The sequence below is a fragment of the Arachis ipaensis genome, chromosome B07, assembly GCF_000816755.2.
Source record: "Arachis ipaensis cultivar K30076 chromosome B07, Araip1.1, whole genome shotgun sequence".
Lineage (NCBI taxonomy): Eukaryota > Viridiplantae > Streptophyta > Magnoliopsida > Fabales > Fabaceae > Arachis > Arachis ipaensis.
Genome location: NC_029791.2, coordinates 38,222,232 through 38,241,714, shown reverse-complemented (window position 1 = coordinate 38,241,714; position 19,483 = coordinate 38,222,232). Strand labels below are relative to the sequence as shown.

The following is a 19,483-nucleotide window of genomic DNA, read 5'->3' as shown; positions in this document are numbered from 1 at the left end:
CATTATTATTATTTTCGGCTGCGATCTCCTCTTCCTGTTCGAAAATTTCTGAAAGGTTTTCTCTGGATTGTTGTAATTTAGCTTCTCTTAATTTTCTCTTCAGAGTCCTTTCAGGTTCTGGATCTGATTCCACAAGAATGTTCTTATCCTTGCTCCTGCTCATATGACAAAGAAGAAGGCACAGAAAAATAATAATAATAATGGAGATTCTTTATACCACAGTATAGGGGTCCCTGTGTGAGTGGAAGAAGAGGGGGTGACAAAGAATGTAATATAATGGAAGAAACACAACTGTGAGGATAGCAGAGATGTGAGATGAGATGTTAGGATATGAATGAATAAATAGAATAAGATGGGGGAGGGATAATTTTCGAAAATTATTTTGAAAAAGAGTTAGTGATTTTCGAAAATGGTTTTTGAAAATTGTTAGTATTTTTTTCGAATTTTTTTTATCAAAAATAAAAAATAAGAATAATTAGTTAATTAAAAAGAAATTTTTGAAAAAGAGGGAAGATATTTTCGAAAATTAGAGAGAGAGAGTTAGTTAGGTAGTTTTGAAAAAGTTAAGAAACAAACAAAAAGTTAGTTAGTTAGTTGAAACAAATTTTGAAAAGATAAGAAGTTAGGAGGTTAGAAAAGATATTTTGAAATCAAATTTTTGAAAAAGATAAGATAAGTAGATATTTTAGAAATTAGTTTTGAAAAAGATTTGATTTTTAAAATCTCAATTAATGACTTGATTCATAAGAAATCACAAGATATGATTCTAGAACTTAAAGTTTGAATCTTTCTTAACAAGTAACAAACTTCAAATTTTTTGAATCAAAACATTAATTGATTATGTTATTTTCGAAAATTTGATATAAAATAAGAAAAAGATTTTTGAAAAATATTTTTGGAATTTTCGAAAATAACTAAGAATTTTGAAAAAGATTTGATTTTTGAAAAAGATTTTGAAAAAGATAAGATTTTCAAATTGAAAATTTGATTTGACTCATGAGAAACAATTTGATTTTAAAAATTTTCGAAAAGGTCAATCCAAATTTTCGAATTTGATGAGAGAAAAAGGGAAAGATATTTTTTTTATTTTTGAATTTTTATGATGCAAGAGAAAAACACTAAAAAGATGCAATGCATGAAATTTTTAGATCAAAACATGTGATGCATGCAAGAATGCTATGAATGTCAAGATGAACACCAAGAACACTTTGAATGTCAAGATAAACATCATAGACACATATTTTTGAAAAATTTTTAATGCAAATAAAACATGTAAGACACCAAACTTAGAATTCTTTAATGCTTAGACACTAAGAATTCAAGAATGCATATGATAAACATGAAAAGACACAAAAAAAAAAATCATCAAGATCAAACAAGAAGACTTACCAAGAACAACTTGAAGATCATGAAGAACACTATGAAGTTTTACAGCCAGCCAGGCTTCACATGCTTCATGAAACACTAGAATTCATTCTTAAAAATCTTGAATAAAATTTTTGAAAACATTTTTATTTTTATTTTTATTTTTTTTCGAAAACAGATGAGAGATTTTTGAAAATATTTTTGAAAGATTTTTGAAAACAAAACGAAAAGAAAATTACCTAAAACGTGATCAAAGGTCCAGGCATGGCCGAGATGGCCAGCCCCCAAAACGTGATCAAAGGATCATAAGGTAATCCCAGGATGCCTAATACAATAGTAAAAGGTCCTATTTATAATAAACTAGCTACTAGGGTTTACATGAGTAAGTAATTGATGTATAAACCCACTTCCTGGGCCCACTTGGTGTGTGTTTGGGCTGAGCCTGAGTGTTGCACGTGTAGAGGTCCTTCTTAGAGTTGAACGCCAGCTTTTGTGCCAGTTTGGGCGTTCAACTCTGGTTTTGGCTCCTTTTCTGGCGCTGGACGCCAGGTTTGGGTAGAAGGCTGGCGTTGAACGCCAGTTTACGTCATCTATTCTTGGCCAAAGTATGGACTATTATATATTGCTGGAAAGCCCTGGATGTCTACTTTCCAACGCAATTGGAAGCGTGCCATTTTGAGTTCTGTAGCTCCACAAAATCCACGTTGAGTGCAGGGAGGTCAGAATCCAACAGCATCAGCAGTCCTTCTTCAACCTCTGAATCTGATTTCTGCTCAAGTCCCTCAATTTCAGCCAGAAAATACCTGAAATCAGAGCAACAAGATGAACCGTCAGTTGTCCAAACTCGAACAATCCCCGGCAACGGCGCCAAAAACTTGGTGCGCAGAAATCGTGACGGTTCCATTCCTTGGTAATGGCGCTAAAAACTCAATACGCACGTTCATAATCTTAGTTCTTTGTCACAACTTCGCACAACTAACCAGCAAGTGTACTGGGTCGTCCAAGTAATAAACCTTACGTGAGTAAGGGTTGATCCCACGGAGATTGTCGGCTTGAAGCAAGCTATGGTCACCTTGTAAATCTCAGTCAGGCGGATTCAATTGATTATGGAGATTTAATAATTAAAAGATAAATAAAACGTAAATTTAAAGATAGAGATACTTATGTAATTCATTGGTGAAAATTTCAGATAAGCGTATAGAGATGCTTTTGTTCCTCCTGAATCTCTGCTTCCCTATTATCTTCATCCAATCATTCATACTCCTTTCTATGGAAAGCTTTATGTTAGGCATCACCGTCGTCAATGGCTACATCCTGTCCTCTCAGTGAAAATGGTCTAATGCGCTGTCACTGTATGGCTAATCATCTGTCGGTTCTCGATCATACTGGAATAGGATCCATTGCTCCTTTTTCGTCTATCACTACGCCCAGCACTCGCGAGTTTGAAGCTTGTCGCAGCCATCCCTTCCCAGATCCTACTCGGAATACCACAGACAATGTTTAGACTTTCCGGATCTCAAGAATGGCCGTCCATGGATTCTAACTTATACCACGAAGATTCTGATTAAGGAATCCCAGAGATATTCATTCAATCTAAGGTAGAACGGAAGTGGTTGTCAGGCACGCATTCATAGGTTGGGAATGATGATGACTATCACGATCATCACATTCATATTGAGGTGCGAATGAATATCTTAGAATCGGAATAAGCTTGAATTGAATAGAAAAATAATAGTACTTTGTATTAATTCATGAGGAACAGCAGAGCTCCACACCTTAATCTATGATGTGTAGAAACTCTACCGTTGAAAATACATAAGTGATAATGGTCCAGGCATGGCCAAGAGACCAGCCCCCAAAACCTGATCAAAAGATCAAAAGACAATCCAAAGATGTAAATACAACAGTAAAAAGTCCTATTTCTACTAAACTAGTTACTAGGGTTTACAGAAATGAGTAAATGATGCAGAAATCTACTTCCAGGGCCCACTTGGTGTGTGCTTGGACTGAGCATTGAGCTTTACACGTGTAGAGACTTCTCTTGGAGTTGAACACCAGTTTGTAACCTGTTTCAGCCGTTTAACTCCACTTTGCAACCTGTTTCTGGCGTTTAAGTCCAGAATGCAACATGGAACTGGCGTTGAATGCCAGTTTGCGTCATCTAAACTCGGGCAAAGTATGGACTATTATATATTGCTGGAAAGCCCTGGATGTCTATTTTCCAACGCAATTGAGAGTGCTCCATTTGAAGTTCTGTAGCTCCATAAAATCTACTTTGAGTGCAAGGAGGTCAGAATCCAGCAACATCTGCAGTCCTTCTTCAACCTCTGAATCTGATTTTTGCTCAAGTCCCTCAATTTCGGCCAGAAAATATCTGAAATCACAGAAAAATACACAAACTCATAGTAAAGTCCAGAAATATAAATTTTATTTAAAAACTAATAAAAATATACTAAAAACTAACTAAATCATACTGAAAACTATATAAAAACAATGCCAAAAAGCGTATAAATTATCCGCTCATCATTACATACATCATACTTGAATTCAAATACCTAGGAGATAAAACTTAATAAGAGGTTTCTTACATTATTTATTGACATAAAAACTTAACGAATCCAAATATTAAACTTTTCTATCATTGATTAAATGGCCAATATTTCTTTTAGGATCCTCAAAGAAATCAGATACTTCATAATGAATGGTATAATTTTCAACAACATCCTTTGAAACAAAATTTGTCTCATTTTCTTTATCAATTTTTTTCAAAGTTGCTTGATAAAGATCAACTAAATGCCTTGGGGTACGACAGATACGTGACCAATGGCCCTTTTCACCACAATGAAAATATTTATCCTCTATTGATTTATTTTACCCATTATTTCTTTCTTTATCCCACTTCTAATGAGATCCTTTCTTGTGAAAATAACTTTTCTTTCTTTCATGATTTTTCTTGTTACCAAAGCCTTGTCATTTACCTCTTATGGGGTTATAATTTGCCGCATTGGCTTTAGAAAATAGGGCAGCGCTAACTGGGCACATTTCATGATTTCTTAAAAGCAATTCATTGTTACGTTCAACAACAATGGGGCGGCGCATTAGCTCAGAATATTTTTTAAATTCTTTCTCTCGATACTACTGATGCAGGAGCACATTCGAGGCATGGAAGGTCGAGAAAGTCTTCTCTAACATGTCATTATCAATTATCTTTTTTCCACATAATTTCATTCGTGAGTTAATTCGGAACATTGATGAATTGTATTCATTTATGGATTTAAAATCCTATAGACACAAGTGTGTCTACTCATATCGAGATTGAGGAAGTATCACTATCTTTTTATGATTATACGTTCATTCAAGGTTCTTACACAGATCTACAGGATCTTTTAGTGTGAGATATTCATTTTTCAATCCTTTGTCAAGATGACGACGAAGGAAGATCATGCCTTTAGCTTTATCCTTTTGGGATGCTTTATAACCTGAGCCTCCTAACATTGAAAAATTGAGCCACTCATATTATAAAAGATTTAATGGACATCCATCTCACAACACTTTCTTATTCAAAATACAGATTATTTATGTATACATATATTAATTTTTTACTATATAAATTTTATCAAAGAGACCTATATTATTAGGAGAAAATAATTGTTTATCACTATCTTCCTTCACTATTATCCCTTTTTTTTCAAAGTACTTCTCATCCTGATAGACAACTCCGCCTATGCTACACCTGCGGTACATAGCCAGTCCCAAGATCGGATAAAAGAGGATGGTTGTGTTAGGTCTTTGACAGCCAACATAAAAACTTAGTCAAATTTTCATGACATAGATCAAAGATATTATTGCGCTAAAGCTAGGTCGTTGCCCGGAAGTAACGCACTGTATGACTCACGTACAATGTCAAATGAGCAAGATCCACTGCATTGATGCCCGGGTGTAATGTTAAATGAGTAAGGATTCCCACGTTTTTGTGAATGGACGAGGAAAAATAAGCTAGTTCACAAAGAAAATTGTATATGTAAAGGTTAGAGCAACAAGAGGTTGAGATTTAAGACAAGAAACATAGGCACTCTAATAGAAAAATACATGGAGGTGGTGGATACCATGACAAGGAGGAAGATTAACATCATGTGCCTACAAGAAACAGAATGGGTCGGCACGAAAGTTAGGGAGTTGGATACATCCGGGTTCAAACTTTGGTATACAGGAAAAGTGAAGAATAGAAATGGGGTAGGTATTATCGTGGATAAGCAGTGAAAGAAGAACATAGTGGATGTCAAGAGAGTGGGTACTCGGATCATCTCTATCAAACTTGTGGTGGAAGGAGGTACTTTTCATGTGATTAGCGCTTATGCACCGCAAGTGGGTTCGGACGAGCAGCACAAGATAAGATTTTGGGAGGATTGACTTTGGTTCAAGAAATACTTTCAGGAGATAAGATTTTCATAGGAGTAGATTTAAATGGCCATGTTGGAAGAGAAGTGACTAGGTATAGAAGTATTCACGGAGGCTATGGTTTCGGAGTAGTCAATACCGAGGGTAAAACTATTTTGGACTTTTTCTCAACCTTTGACCTTCTTATCGCAAATATATGTTTTAAAAAGAGAGATGAATATCTTATAACCTATAGGAGTGGCATGACAAGCTCTCAAATCAACTTCTTCTTGTTGAGGAGAGTCGACCAAAAATTTTGCATCAATTGTAAAATTATTTTGGGAGAGAGTTTAACAACACAACATAGGATGCTTGTCATGGATTTTTGCATTGAGAAAAAATTGAGAAAAAGACATCATAGGAAGAATCCAAAGATGAGGTGGTGGTGGATGAAAGGCAAGGAACAAAGAAGCTTCCTAAGACAGGTAGGAGAAGAAGCAAAGTGGGAAGGGGATGGAAGCGCAAAGGAGATGTGGAGGGAGATGGAAAAAGTTATTAGAAAAATAACAAAATAAAGTTTTGGTGAATCTAGAGCGATAGGACCAAGAGACAAGGAATCCTGGTAGTAGAATGCGAGTGTATAAGAAAAGATAAAGGCAAAAGAGATTGCTTCAAAGAGTGGTCTTTGTGTCGCGGTGCAGATAATTGAGAAAAATACAAGGCGGCTAAGAAAGAGACAAAAGTGGTTGTAAGTGAAGCAATAACAAGAGCATATGAAGGTCTCTACGAGTTTTTAGGCACGAAGGAAGGAGAAAAAAGTATATATAGAATCGCAAAAAGCTGTGAAAGAAAAACGAGAGACTTGGATAAGGTTAAGTGCATAAAGGATAAAGATGGAGAGGTTTTGACTCAAGATGAGAAGATCAATAAAATGTGGAAGAGCTACTTCTACAAATTATTTAATGAAGGACAGAAGACTCTTCCGAGCCTTGGTCGGTTATGCACGAGGGAAGAAGATCAAAATTTCGTCTACTATCAAAAGATTCGAGACTTCGAGGTAAAAGAGGCTCTAAAGCGGATGAAAATGGCAGGGTAGTAGGACCCGATAATATTCTGATAGAAGTTTGAAAAGGCCTTGGAGAGAAAGAAATCAGTTGGTTAATGATGAGCGGATATTTTATACGCTTTTTGGCATCATTTTCATATAGTTTTTAGTATGTTTTGTTTAGTTTTTATTAAGTTTTTATAGGTTTTAGTGTTAAATTCACATTTTTGGATTCTACTATGAGTTTTTGGATTTTTGGACAATTTTTGGTATTTTCTGACTGAAATTGAGGAGCTGGAGCAAAAGTCTGATTCAGTGACAGAGAAAGCACTGCAGATGATGTCCGGATCTGACCTCATTGCACTCGGCAAAAGTCTGATTCAGAGGCAGAGAAAGCACTGCAGATGCTGCCAGGATCTAACCTCCTTGCACTCGAAAGAGCTTTTCTAGAGTTACAGAAGTCCAAATAGAGAGTTCTCAACGGCTATGGAAAGCTGACTTCTAGAGCTTTCCAGAAATGTATAATAGTTCATACTTTTCTTTGGATTAGAAGGCCCAAAACTGGCGTCCAACGCTAGCTACCTGCCCCCTTCCTGGTGTCCAGCGCCCAAAGAGCAGAGTCTAGCATCCAAACGCCCAAAGAGGATCCCCTAGCCAGCGCTCAACATCCTAGGAGCCTCATAGCACGTGAATCTCATCAAAGCTCAGCCCAAACACTCACCAAGTGGGCCCCAGAAATGGATTTTAGCACTAAAAAGACTGTTTTACCCTTATAGTCATTTGTTTAGAATTTAAGGGATTAGATTCATGTTATTCGAACAACTTTTTATCCTCTTTTACCACTTTACATGTTTTACATTGTATTTTCCTTTCAATATGAGTTTCTAAACCTCCTAGGTTGAGGGGAGGAGCCCTGCTGAGTCCTATGAATTAATAAAAGTATTATTGTTTCTTCTCCGATCTGTGTTTGATTTATTTCTAAGATGTATACTCACTCTTCAACATGGTGAATAGGATGATCAGACAATCAGCTCTGTTCATCATACTAAGACGAACGTGCCTGACAAACACTCGCGTCTACTTGGGTTCGTGTGAATACGTGACTAGAAAGCACGAGCCAACAGCTATGTTTATACATCTCTCAAAAGGTTAATCCACAACTTCGTTAGGGACTTCTCGTGACACCAGTTCAGTCGATTTTTGGGAAGATTAAGGTCTCCGTGGTATAGGCTAGAATCCAAAGAAGTAGCATTCTCTGATCCAAAAGATTTGACCTTGTCTGTGGCGTTTTGAGTAAGATCGCTAGGAGAATGAACTGCTAGAGCTTCACCCTTCGTCAGATTGGATGACCACGGCCAATGGCATTCAATCTGCAGTAGAGAAGATCAATGACCATGGCCCATGGTGTTAATCACATACAGCCTGCCATGGAAGAAATCATTCACAAGCAGAGAAGACAGTAATACCAGAATTAATTCAGAGAGGCAAAGCAACTCCAATCCTAAACTATATCCTTAAAGTATTAGCACCCTATTATAATAATCCTAAACTCCGTAATCTAACAACCTTCTGATTTCGCCTGACTAAGACCTGTAAGATAACCATAGCTTGCTTTAAACCAACAATCCTCGTGGGATCGACCCTGACTTGCTCAGGTATTACTCTGACGACCCAGTGCACTTGCTGATACAGCTGTACGAAAGTGTGGGGATTCGTGCACCAGTTAACCAAGCTTTTTAATGATATTTTAAGGTCAAAGAAGATGCCAAATGGGTGGAGAAAGAGCACCATGGTACCTATCTACAAAAATAAAGGGGATATACAGAGTTACAAAAACTATAGAGATCAAACTCATAAGCAATACCATGAAGTTATGGGAAAGGGTGATAGAACGGAGGCTGAGACAGGAGATAAAAGTAACAGAGAACTAATTCGGTTTTATGCCAGGCAGATCTACCACTGAAGGTACATACCTATTAAGAAGGATGATAGAGAGGTATCGTAATAATGAAAGGAGTCCACATATGGTGTTTATTGATTTGGAAAAAACGTACAATAGGGTGCCAAGGGAGGTCTTATGGAAGGTTTTGGAAAGGAAGAGAGTAAAGATCGCATATATTCGTGCAATTAAAGACATGTATAATGGGGCTACAACTAGTGTGAAGACTCAAGGTAGTGTGACAGAGAAATTTTCTATTGGTATATGATTACACTAGGGATCATCCCTCAGCCCATACCTTTTTATATTAATCTTGGAAGTACTCACAGAGCATATCCAAGAGCCTTTGCCATGGTGCATGCTTTTTGCCGATGATATTGTCCTTATGGGAGGGTCAAGGAAAGACTGATGCGTGAGCATCTTATACCCTTTTTCTAGTTGTTTTTATGTTGTTTTTAGTTAGATCTTATTAACTTTTATAATGTTTTAGTGCAAAATTCATCTTTGGATGCTACTTTGAGTATTTGTGTTGTTTTTTATGATTTTTTGTGAATTTCAGGCAAAATTGGCAGAGTCTTGGGTAAAGAAAAAGAAAAGATAGCAGATGCTGTCAACCCTGACCTCTGAGCATTCCAACGAGCATAACTTGAGCTACAGAGGTCCAATTGATGCGGTCTCAATGGTGTTAGAAAGCTAATTTTCAGAGCATTTCAACAATATATAATAACTTATACTTTTCTACTGAAATCACTACCAAATCAGGCGCTAAACGCCAAAACGCCAAGCTTGGCATTTAGCGCCCAAGAAGGAGAAAACTCCTAGTGCTGAATGCCCAAAACTGGCGTTCAACGCCAGCCATGGAGTAAGGGACAGAATTCACTCCTCCCCTATGGGAGTTCAACGCCCAGATTAGCACTAAACACCAGGAAAAACCGAAGCAATCACCAAAGTGGGCCCCAAAGTGGATTTTAGCACTCCTTAGCTTATCTTATCTTACCTTCGTAATTTTGAATTTAAAATAACATCTTTTAGGTTTAGCATTTACTATTTAAAGAGGAGATCACTTAGGATTAGAGGACATACATTCATGAAGATCTTCTTTACTTTTAAAAATTGTTTTCTCTGTAAGTCATGAGCAACTAAACCTCCTGGTTAAGGTTAGGAGCTCTGTTTATTTCTATGAATTAATATTATTACTTTTTTATTTTAATATATGTTTGATTTAATTCTAAGATGGATTTTTATTCTTCAATCTAAATGAAACTGGGTAGAACGGAAGTATGATCCCTTTTCTACATAAGTTCTTGCAAGTCCTTGACGGGATAGCATTGAACTACAATTTGAGAATACATCTCCTAGACGGCTAATCCACAACTCGTTGGGGACATGGGAACATCTGTTCAGCCGGGATCTGGGGTGATTAGAGACTTTGTGGTATTAACTAGAATGGTGAGCTTCAACCTCATTCAATTTGAATGACCACTGACCCTGGCGTTTCATGAGAATCAGAGGAGATTAAATTACTAAGGAATTAGGATTTAATCACTTACAATTTGTCATAGAATGAATCATTCATTGTTAGAATATTTAGCAAGAAGTATATAAACATCTCCCGGACTTTAACTACTTCCATATATTGTCTCTTCACCAACCCTTTAATTGCTTTCTTTATTTTCTTTATTATCTTGTTTTATGCGCTTTCAACAACTACTCTCTCTACTTTTCACCTGACTAAGTCCAGCAAGATAACCATTCCTTGCTCGTGGGATCGACCCTCACTCACCTGAGGTATTACTTGGACGACCCGATGTATTTGCCAGTGAAGTTGTGCGAGTTTAATTTTCGCGTACCAAGTTTTTGGCACCGTTGCTGTGCATTGCTTGTGATTGACAACTACTAGTTGTCTTGTTGCTTAGATTAGGTATATTTATCAGTTTTTGACCGTTTATTTCCTTTTGCATTTTGAATTTTAAGATTTACCTATCTCTCTATATTTTCGAAATCTCCCTTATTAATTTTCTCTTATTTTCAAATTTTTTAGTTTGGTGTCCCTTTAGTGTTTTTATTTTTTTTATTTTGAAAACCTTTAAAGACTCTTTCTTCATAATTATCAAAAAATTTTGGTTAATTCTTGCATCCGTAGTTTATTATTTAATTTCAAATTTTAAGTTTGGTGTTTCTTCAGTTTTTCTTTTTTTTCTTTCTTTTTGGAGTTTCGAAATTTGTTAAGTCCTTCTCCTTCTAAATTTCAAAAATTTTAGGGTAAATTTTTCATTTTTTATTTTCAAATTTCTAGTTGATTATGTGCTTTCATTTATTTTATTCGTTATTTTCTGGATATCTCACTAGGAGTTCTCTAAACTTTGACATAGAGACTCCCATTTTTCTCGTCTCTTAGTTGTGAATACAGGAACAGCAAAATCACTATGGATCCAAATGAGAGTGTACAACCCAGAAAAACTTTAGGATTCTACATAACTCCAACTCCTGACTTCTATGGCAGGAGTATAAGTGTGCCTCCTATTAGAGCATACAATTTCGAGCTCAATCTACAATTGGTCACTCTAGCACAGCAGACTTGCCAGTTCTGTGGACTTCCATAGGAGGAACCCAATGAATTCATCACTGATTTCCTGCAGATTTGTGACACTATGACCGACGGAGTAGACCCTGACGTCTACAGACTGCTACTCTTTCCATTTGCTCTAAAAGATCAAGCAAAGAGATTGTTGAATGCCTGATGCGGGAAAAATGATTCCACACAAACTCACCGACAAGTGTACCGGGTCGCATCAAGTAGTAATAACTCACAAGAGTGAGGTCGATCCCACAGGGATTGATGGATCAAGCAACTTTAGTGAGTGATCAGTTTAGTCAAGCAGACAATGATGAATTGAGTGAAAATTAGAGCAACAGAAAGTAAATTGCAGAGAATTATAAATTGCAGAATGTAAATCAACAGAAGCTTAAAGAGCAAGAAAAGTAAATTGCAGTAAATGTGCTGGGAAATTAAAGAAAGCAATAGATCAGAGCTCAGAACAATTGCAGAAGATTAAAATTGCAGGAAAATTAAATTGAAAGCAATAGGAACAGAAAGGTAAAATTGATAGAAATGAAAATTGCAGTAGAGATGCAGGAAATTGAAATTGCAATCGAGGTAAACTGAATTCAATATAAACTTGTAGAAAAGGAAAAAGCGTATCAGAGAGCCTTCTATTCTACTCCTACTCCTACTCCTACTGCTGCTTACTACTAATGCAGCCTAATAGATATCCTCTCATGAAATGAAAATTGATGCCTTTATATAGGCTTTACAAAATGAAAATGAAATTACAAACAAATTACAAATGAAATGAAATTCCTATTCTAACTGTGTCTTGTGCCTTTGAGTGATGTCAATGGATTCTGCTTGCTTTGAATTTTCAATGGGATTTGAATCAGATTAATTGAGCCAAAGTTGTACTTCCAGGAGAGCGTAGCGTTCATTAAGTGAGGCGGAACGCTTTTACACCCACGCGTACGCGTCCTGCACGCTTGTGCGTGCTTTTGCGTTTTTGCCCATCGACGCGTGCGCGTCCCTCACGCTTACGCGTGCTTTGGCAATTTGGCACATTGACGCGTGCAAGTCATGTATGCGTGCGCGTCCCCTGCAGCGTTCACCAAAAGAGCGTAGCGTTCTTCAATTGAGCGCTACATCACGCGTACGCGTCACCTACGCATACGCGTGGGTCTCCAAACATGCTATTGCCACGCTGCCGCTCAACCCACGCTTGCGCATCCTTCTTCTGGTAAGTCACATCCACACGTACACGTGATGCACGCGTACTAATGAGCGGATAATTTATACACTTTTTGGCATTGTTTTTAGTATGTTTTTAGTATATTTTAGTTAGTTTTTATTATATTTTTATTAATTTTTTAAATAAAAATCACATTTCTGGACTTTACTATGAGTTTGTGTGTTTTTCTGTGATTTCAGATATTTTCTGGCTGAAATTGAGGGACCTGAGCAAAAATTTGATTCAGAGGCTGAAAAAGCACTGCAGATGCTGTTGGATTCTGACCTCCCTGCACTCAAAGTGGATTTTCTAGAGCTACAGAAGCCCAATTAGCGTGCTCTCAATTGCGTTAGAAAGTAGACATCCTGGTCTTTCCAGCAATATATAATAGTCTATACTTTGCCCAAGATTTGATGGCCCAAACTGGCGTTCAAAGTCAGCATAGAAATTCTGGCGTCAAAAGCGTATGGAGTTAAACGCCCAAACTGGCACAAAAGCTGGCGTTTAACTCCAAGAAAAGTCTCTACACATGAAAGCTTCAATACTCAGCCCAAGCACACACCAAGTGGGCCCGGAAGTGGATTTCTGCATCATTTACTCATTTTTGTAAACCCTAGGCTACTAGTTTTCTATAAATAGGACCTTTTGCTATTAGACTTTTACACTGGATCATACTTTTCATCTTGGAACTTGTATGTTCACGCTTTGGGAGGATGGCCATTCGACCATGCCTAAACCTTTAGTTCTTATGTATTTTTAACGGTAGAGTTTCTACACACCATAGATTAAGGTGTGGAGCTCTGCTATTCTTCATGAATTAATGCAAAGTACTACTGTTTTTCTATTCAATTCACGCCTACTTCTTCTCTAAGATATACACTCGTTCTTCAATTTGATGAATGTGATGATCCGTGACACTCATCATCATTCTCACCTATGAACGCGTGCTTGACAACCACTTCCGTTCTACATGCAATCAAGCTTGAATGTAGATCTCTTGGGTTTCTAATCTAAGATTAAAACCTTCGTGGTATAAGCTAGAATTATTGGCGGCCATTCCTGAGATCCGAAAAGTCTAAACCTTGTCTGTGGTATTCCGAGTAGGATCTGGGAAGGGATGACTGTGATGAGCTTCAAACTCGCGAGTGTTGGGCGTGTGACAGACGCAAAAGGATCAATGGATCCTATTCCAACATGATCGAGAACCGACAGATGATTAGCCGTGCAGTGACAGCGCATTTGGACCATTTTCACTGAGAGGACGGGAAGTAGCCATTGACAACGGTGATACCCAACATACAGCTTGCCATGGAAAGGAGTATGAAAGATTGGAAGAAGGCAATAGGAAAGCAGAGGTTCAGAAGGAACAAAGCATCTTCATACGCTTATCTGAAATTCCTACCAATGAATTACATAAGTATCTCTATCTTTATTTTATGTTTTATTCATCTTTTAATTATCAATCCTCCATAACCATTTGAATCTACCTGACTGAGATTTACAAGATGACCATAGCTTGCTTCAAGCCGACAGTCTCTGTGGGATCGACCCTTACTCACGTAAGGTTTATTACTTGGACGACCCAATGCACTTGCTGGTTAGTTGTACGGAGTTGTGACAAAGAGTTGAGATTACAATTATGCGTACCATGATGTTGGCGCCATTGATGATCACAATTTCGTGCACCAAGTTTTTGGCGCCGTTGCCGAGGAGGGAACGAACAACAATTTTGCATTTGTTTCCGGCAACAACAGTGCCAAGTTTGGTCCGACAACAACACCAAGTTTTTGGCACCGTTGCCGGGGATTGTTCGAGTTTGGACAACTGACGGTTCATCTGGTTGCTTAGATTAGGTAATTTTATTTTATGTTTAAGCTTTTTACTTTCTATTTTCGAAATTTTTTTTTCAAAAATACAAAAAAATTTTCTATTCTGTTCTTCAGAGTTTTTAAGAATGAATTCTAGAGTTTCATGATGATTTGTTGAAGTCTGGCTGGCTGTGAAGCCATGTCTAATCTTTTGGACCAAGGTTTCAACTTATCATCACAAGAGCTTGATGGTTTCTATCAAATTTGCTGTTGAAAGTAATGATCTGCTAAAGCTTGGCTGGCCATTGGCCATGTCTAGTGTTTTGGACCGAAGCTTTCACTGAAAGCTTGGCTGGCTAGTAAGCCATGTCTAATTCCTGGACCGGAGTTTTAGACTAACATTGCAATTATTCCTGGAATTCTCATTAAAAATTTTGAATCCCTTTATTTTCCTTTCCATATAATTTTCGAAAAATCACAAAAAAAAAATTTATAAAATCTTAAAATCAAAAATATTTTATGTTTCTTGTTTGAGTCTAGGGTCAATTTTTAAGTTTGGTGTCAATTGCATGTCTTTCTTCTTCTTGCATTTTTTCGAATATATGTAATATGTTCTTCATTAATCTTCAAGCTGTTCTTGATGATTCCATAGCTCTGATCTTTAATTTCTCTTATTTTGTGTCTTTTGTTGTTTCTCATATGCATTTTCAATTTGTTATGGTCCTTAGTATACAAACTTCTAAGTTTGGTGTCTTGCATGTATTACTTATTTGATCTTAGTTGCATCCTTTTTATTATTGTTTCTCATCATTAAAAATTCAAAAAAAAATTTCAAAATTGTGTCTTTTCAAGTCAATAACACAGAGAATTGAAGATTCAGAACATTCAGCAGAGGAATCACACAGAAAAAGCTGGGCATTCAGAACGCCCAGTGAAGAAGGAAAACTGGCATTTAAACGCCAGCCAAGGTGCCTGGCTGGGTGTTAAACGCCCAAAAAGGTAGCATTTTGGGTGTTAAACGCCAGAATGGATGCCATTCTGGGCGTTTAACGCCAGGAGGACACTAGAGGGAAGATTTAGTTTTTAATTCAAATCTTTTCCAAATTTTCATAATTTTTCAAAATCAAATCTTTTTCAAATCATATCTTTTCAATCATATCCTTTCAAAATCAATTTCTTTCCATTTTTTATTTATCATTATTTTCGAAAATCCTTGCTACATTTAATGATTTAATTGAAAATTTTTAAGATGTTACTTGCCTATTAAGAAAGGATCAAAAGTTTTAATTCTAGAATCATATCTTTTAATTTCTTGTTGGTCAAGTAATCAACTTTAATTTTAAAAAAACTTTCTTCTTTTAAATTTGATTCTCAATCATATCTTCTCATCATATCTTTTCAATCACATCTTTTTCAAAATTAAGTTTCAATCATATCTTTTTTATTCCTAATTTCAAAATCTTTTTCAAAAATCACTTAGTTTCTTTCCCAATCTTAGTTTTCGAAAATCATTTACCAAATTTTCAAAATTGCTTTTAATTATTTCAAAATCTTTTACTTAAATTTCGAAAATTCTTTCCCTCTTCCCAAATCCTTCTATTTAAAGGACTAAAACTTCTCCATTATCACCAATTCAAACTCTGTCCCTCTTGATAAGTTCGAATTCTCTCTTCTCTACCTCATTCTTCTATTTTTATTTTCCTCTGACACCTCAAGGAATCTCTATACTATGACATAGAGGATAAAGACATTCTTGTTGAAGCTGATCCTGGACCTGAAAGGACCTTGAAGAGAAAGCTAAGAGAAGCTAAAGTACAACTCTCTGTAGAGGACCTAATAGAAATTTTCAAACAAGAAGAAGCCATGGCAGCCGAAAACAACAACAATGCCAACAATGCAAGGAAGGTGCTTGGTGACTTTACTACACCTACACCCGACTTCTATGGGAGAAGCATCTCAATCCCTGCCATTGGAGCAAACAACTTTGAGCTTAAGCCTCAATTAGTTTCTCTGATGCAACATAATTGTAAGTTTCATGGACTTCCATTGGAAGATCCTCATCAGTTCTTAGCTAAATTCTTGCAAATCTGTGACACTGTCAAGACCAATGGGGTTGACCCTGAGGTCTACAGACTGATGCTCTTCCCTTTTGCTGTAAAAGACAGAGCTAGAACATGGTTGGATTCAAAACCTAAAGAAAGCCTGAACTCTTGGGAAAAGCTAGTCAATGCCTTCCTGGCAAAGTTCTTTCCACTTCAAAAATTGAGCAAGCTTAGAGTGGAAGTCCAAACCTTCAGACAGAAGGAAGGTGAATCCCTCTATGAAGCTTGGGAAAGATACAAACAATTGATCAGAAGGTGTCCTTCTGACATGCTTTCAGAATGGAGCATTATAGGTATCTTCTATGATGGTCTGTCTGAACTGTCCAAGATGTCATTGGACAGCTCTGCTGGAGGATCTCTTCATCTGAAGAAGACGCATGCAGAAGCTCAAGAACTCATTGAAATGGTTGTAAATAACCAATTCATGTACACTTCTGAAAAGAATCCTGTGAATAATGGGACAAATCAGAAGAAATGAGTTCTTGAAATTGATACTCTAAATGCCATATTGGCTCAGAACAAAATATTGACTCAACAAGTCAATATGATTTCTCAAAGTCTGTCTAGAATGCAAGCAGCAACAGGCAGTACCAAAGAAGCTTCATCTGAAGAAGAAGCTTATGATCCTAAGAACCCAGCAATGGAAGAGGTGAATTACATGGGAGAATCCTATAGAAACACCTATAATCCTTCATGGAGAAATCATCCAAACCTCTCATGGAAGGATCAACAGAGGCCTCAACAAGGCTTCAACAACAATAATGGTGGAAGAAATAGGTTTAGCAATGGCAAACCTTTTTTATCATCTTCTCAGCAACAAATAGAGAATTCTAAGTAGAGCCATTCTGACTTAGCAACTGTAGTCTCTGATTTAATTAAAACCACTCAAAGTTTCATGACTGAAACAAGGTCCTCCATTAGAAATTTGGAGGCACAAGTGGGTCAGCTGAGCAAGAAAGTTACTGAACTCCCTCCTAGTACTCTCCCAAGCAATACAAAAGAGAATCCAAAAGGAGAGTGCAAGGCCATCAACATAACCCACACGGCCGAACCTGGAGAGGAGGAAGAGGCAGTGATCTCCACTGAGGAAGTCCTCCATGGACGTCCACTGGCCTCCAAGGAGTTCCCTAATGAGGAACCATGGGAATCTGAGGGTCATATCGAGACCATAGAGATTCCATTGAATCTACTTTTGCCATTCATGAGCTCTAATGAGTATTCTTCCTCTGAAGAGGATGAAAAAGTTACTGAAGAACAAGTTGCTAAGTACCTTGGAGCAATCATGAAGCTAAATGCCAAGCTATTTGGTAATGAGACTTGGGAGGATGAACCCCCCTTGCTCACCAAAGAACTGGATGACTTGACTAGGCAGAAATTACCTCTGAAGAGACAAGATCCTGGAAAGTTCTCAATACCTTGTACCATAGGCATCATGACCTTTGAGAAGGCTCTGTGTGACCTAGGGTCAAGCATAAACCTCATGCCTCTCTCTGTAATGGAGAAGCTAGGAATCCTTGAGGTACAAGCCGCAAGAATCTCACTAGAGATGGCAGACAATTCAAGAAAACAGGCTTATGGACTTTTAGAGGATGTCTTGGTAAAGGTTGAAGGCCACTACATCCCTGCTGATTTCATAATCCTAGATACTGGGAAGTGTATGGATGAATCCATCATCCTTGGCAGACCCTTCCTAGCCACAGCAAGAGCTGCGATTGATGTTGACAGAGGAGAATTGATCCTTCAAGTGAATGAGAACTCCCTTGTGTTTAAAGCTCAAGGATCTCCCTCTGTAACCATGGAGAGGAAGCATAAAAAGCTTCTCTCAATGCAGAGTCAAACAAAATCCCCACATTTAAACTCTAAGTTTGGTGTTGGGAGGCCACAACCAAACTCTATGTTTGGTGTTGAGAGGCCATCATCATGCTCTGAGTACCTGTGAGGCTCCATGAGAGCCCACTGTCAAGCTACTGACATTAAAGAAGCGCTTGTTGGGAGGCAACCCAATTTTACTTATCTATGTTAAATTTCTATTTTTTATTGTTATTTTATGTTTTCTGTAGGATGATGATCATGTGAAGTCACAAAAACAATTGAAAAAGCAAAAACAAACTGAAAAACAGAATGAAAAATAGCACACCTTGGAGGAGAAGGCTACTGGCATCTAAACGCCAGTAAGGGCAGTAGAATGGGCGTTAAACGCCCAGTCTGGCACCATTCTGGGCGTTTAACGCCAGAAATAGGCACCAGACTGGCGTTTAACGCCAGAAAAGGGTAAGAAGCTGGTGTTAAATGCCAGAAATGGGCAGCAACCTGGCGTTTAACACCAGGATTGGCAGCAGAGGGCGTTTTGCACGCCTAATTGGTGCAGGGATGAGAAATCCTTGACACCTCAGGATCTGTGAACCCCACAGGATCCCCACCAACCTCAACTCACTCTCTCTCTTCTTCACACCTTTTCATAATACTCTTCCCCAAATACCCTTCACCAATCAACTCAATACCTCTTCCCCAAAAACCCCTCACCTATCAAATCTTACCCTCTTCTCCATAAACCCTTCACCAATCTACATCCACCCATCATAAACCCCACCTACCTCACCATTCAAATTCAAAACACTTTTCCTCCCAAACCCACCCATAAATGGCCGAACCCAAACCCTCCATCCACTCCTATATAAACCCATCTTCACTCCTTCATTTTCCCACATCTTCAACACTACTTCACCCCCTTGGCCGAAACACTACCCCCTTCCATCTCCTCTATTTCTTCTCCCTCTATTCTCTTTATTCTTCTTTTGCTCGAGGACGAGCAAACCTTCTAAGTTTGGTGTGGTAAAAGCTAAAGCTTTTTGTTTTTCCATAACCATTTATGGCACCAAAGGCCAGAAAAACCTCTAGAAAGAGGAAAGGGAAGGCAAAAGCTTCCACCTCCGTGTCATGGGAGATGGAGAGATTCATCTCAAAGGTGCATCAAGACCACTTCTATGAAGTTGTGGCCAAGAAGAAAGTGATCCCCAAGGTCCCTTTCAAGCTCAAAAAGGGTGAGTATCCAGAGATCCGACATGAGA

General features: G+C 37.7%; 1 long non-coding RNA gene across 1 annotated transcript; it reads left to right on the top strand.

Annotated features, from left to right (window-relative positions):
- On the top strand, nt 2,650–8,749 carry LOC110264570. The gene is made up of 3 exons (XR_002350742.1): nt 2,650–2,661; nt 5,654–5,656; nt 8,511–8,749. It is a non-coding gene; the product is annotated as an uncharacterized LOC110264570 (long non-coding RNA).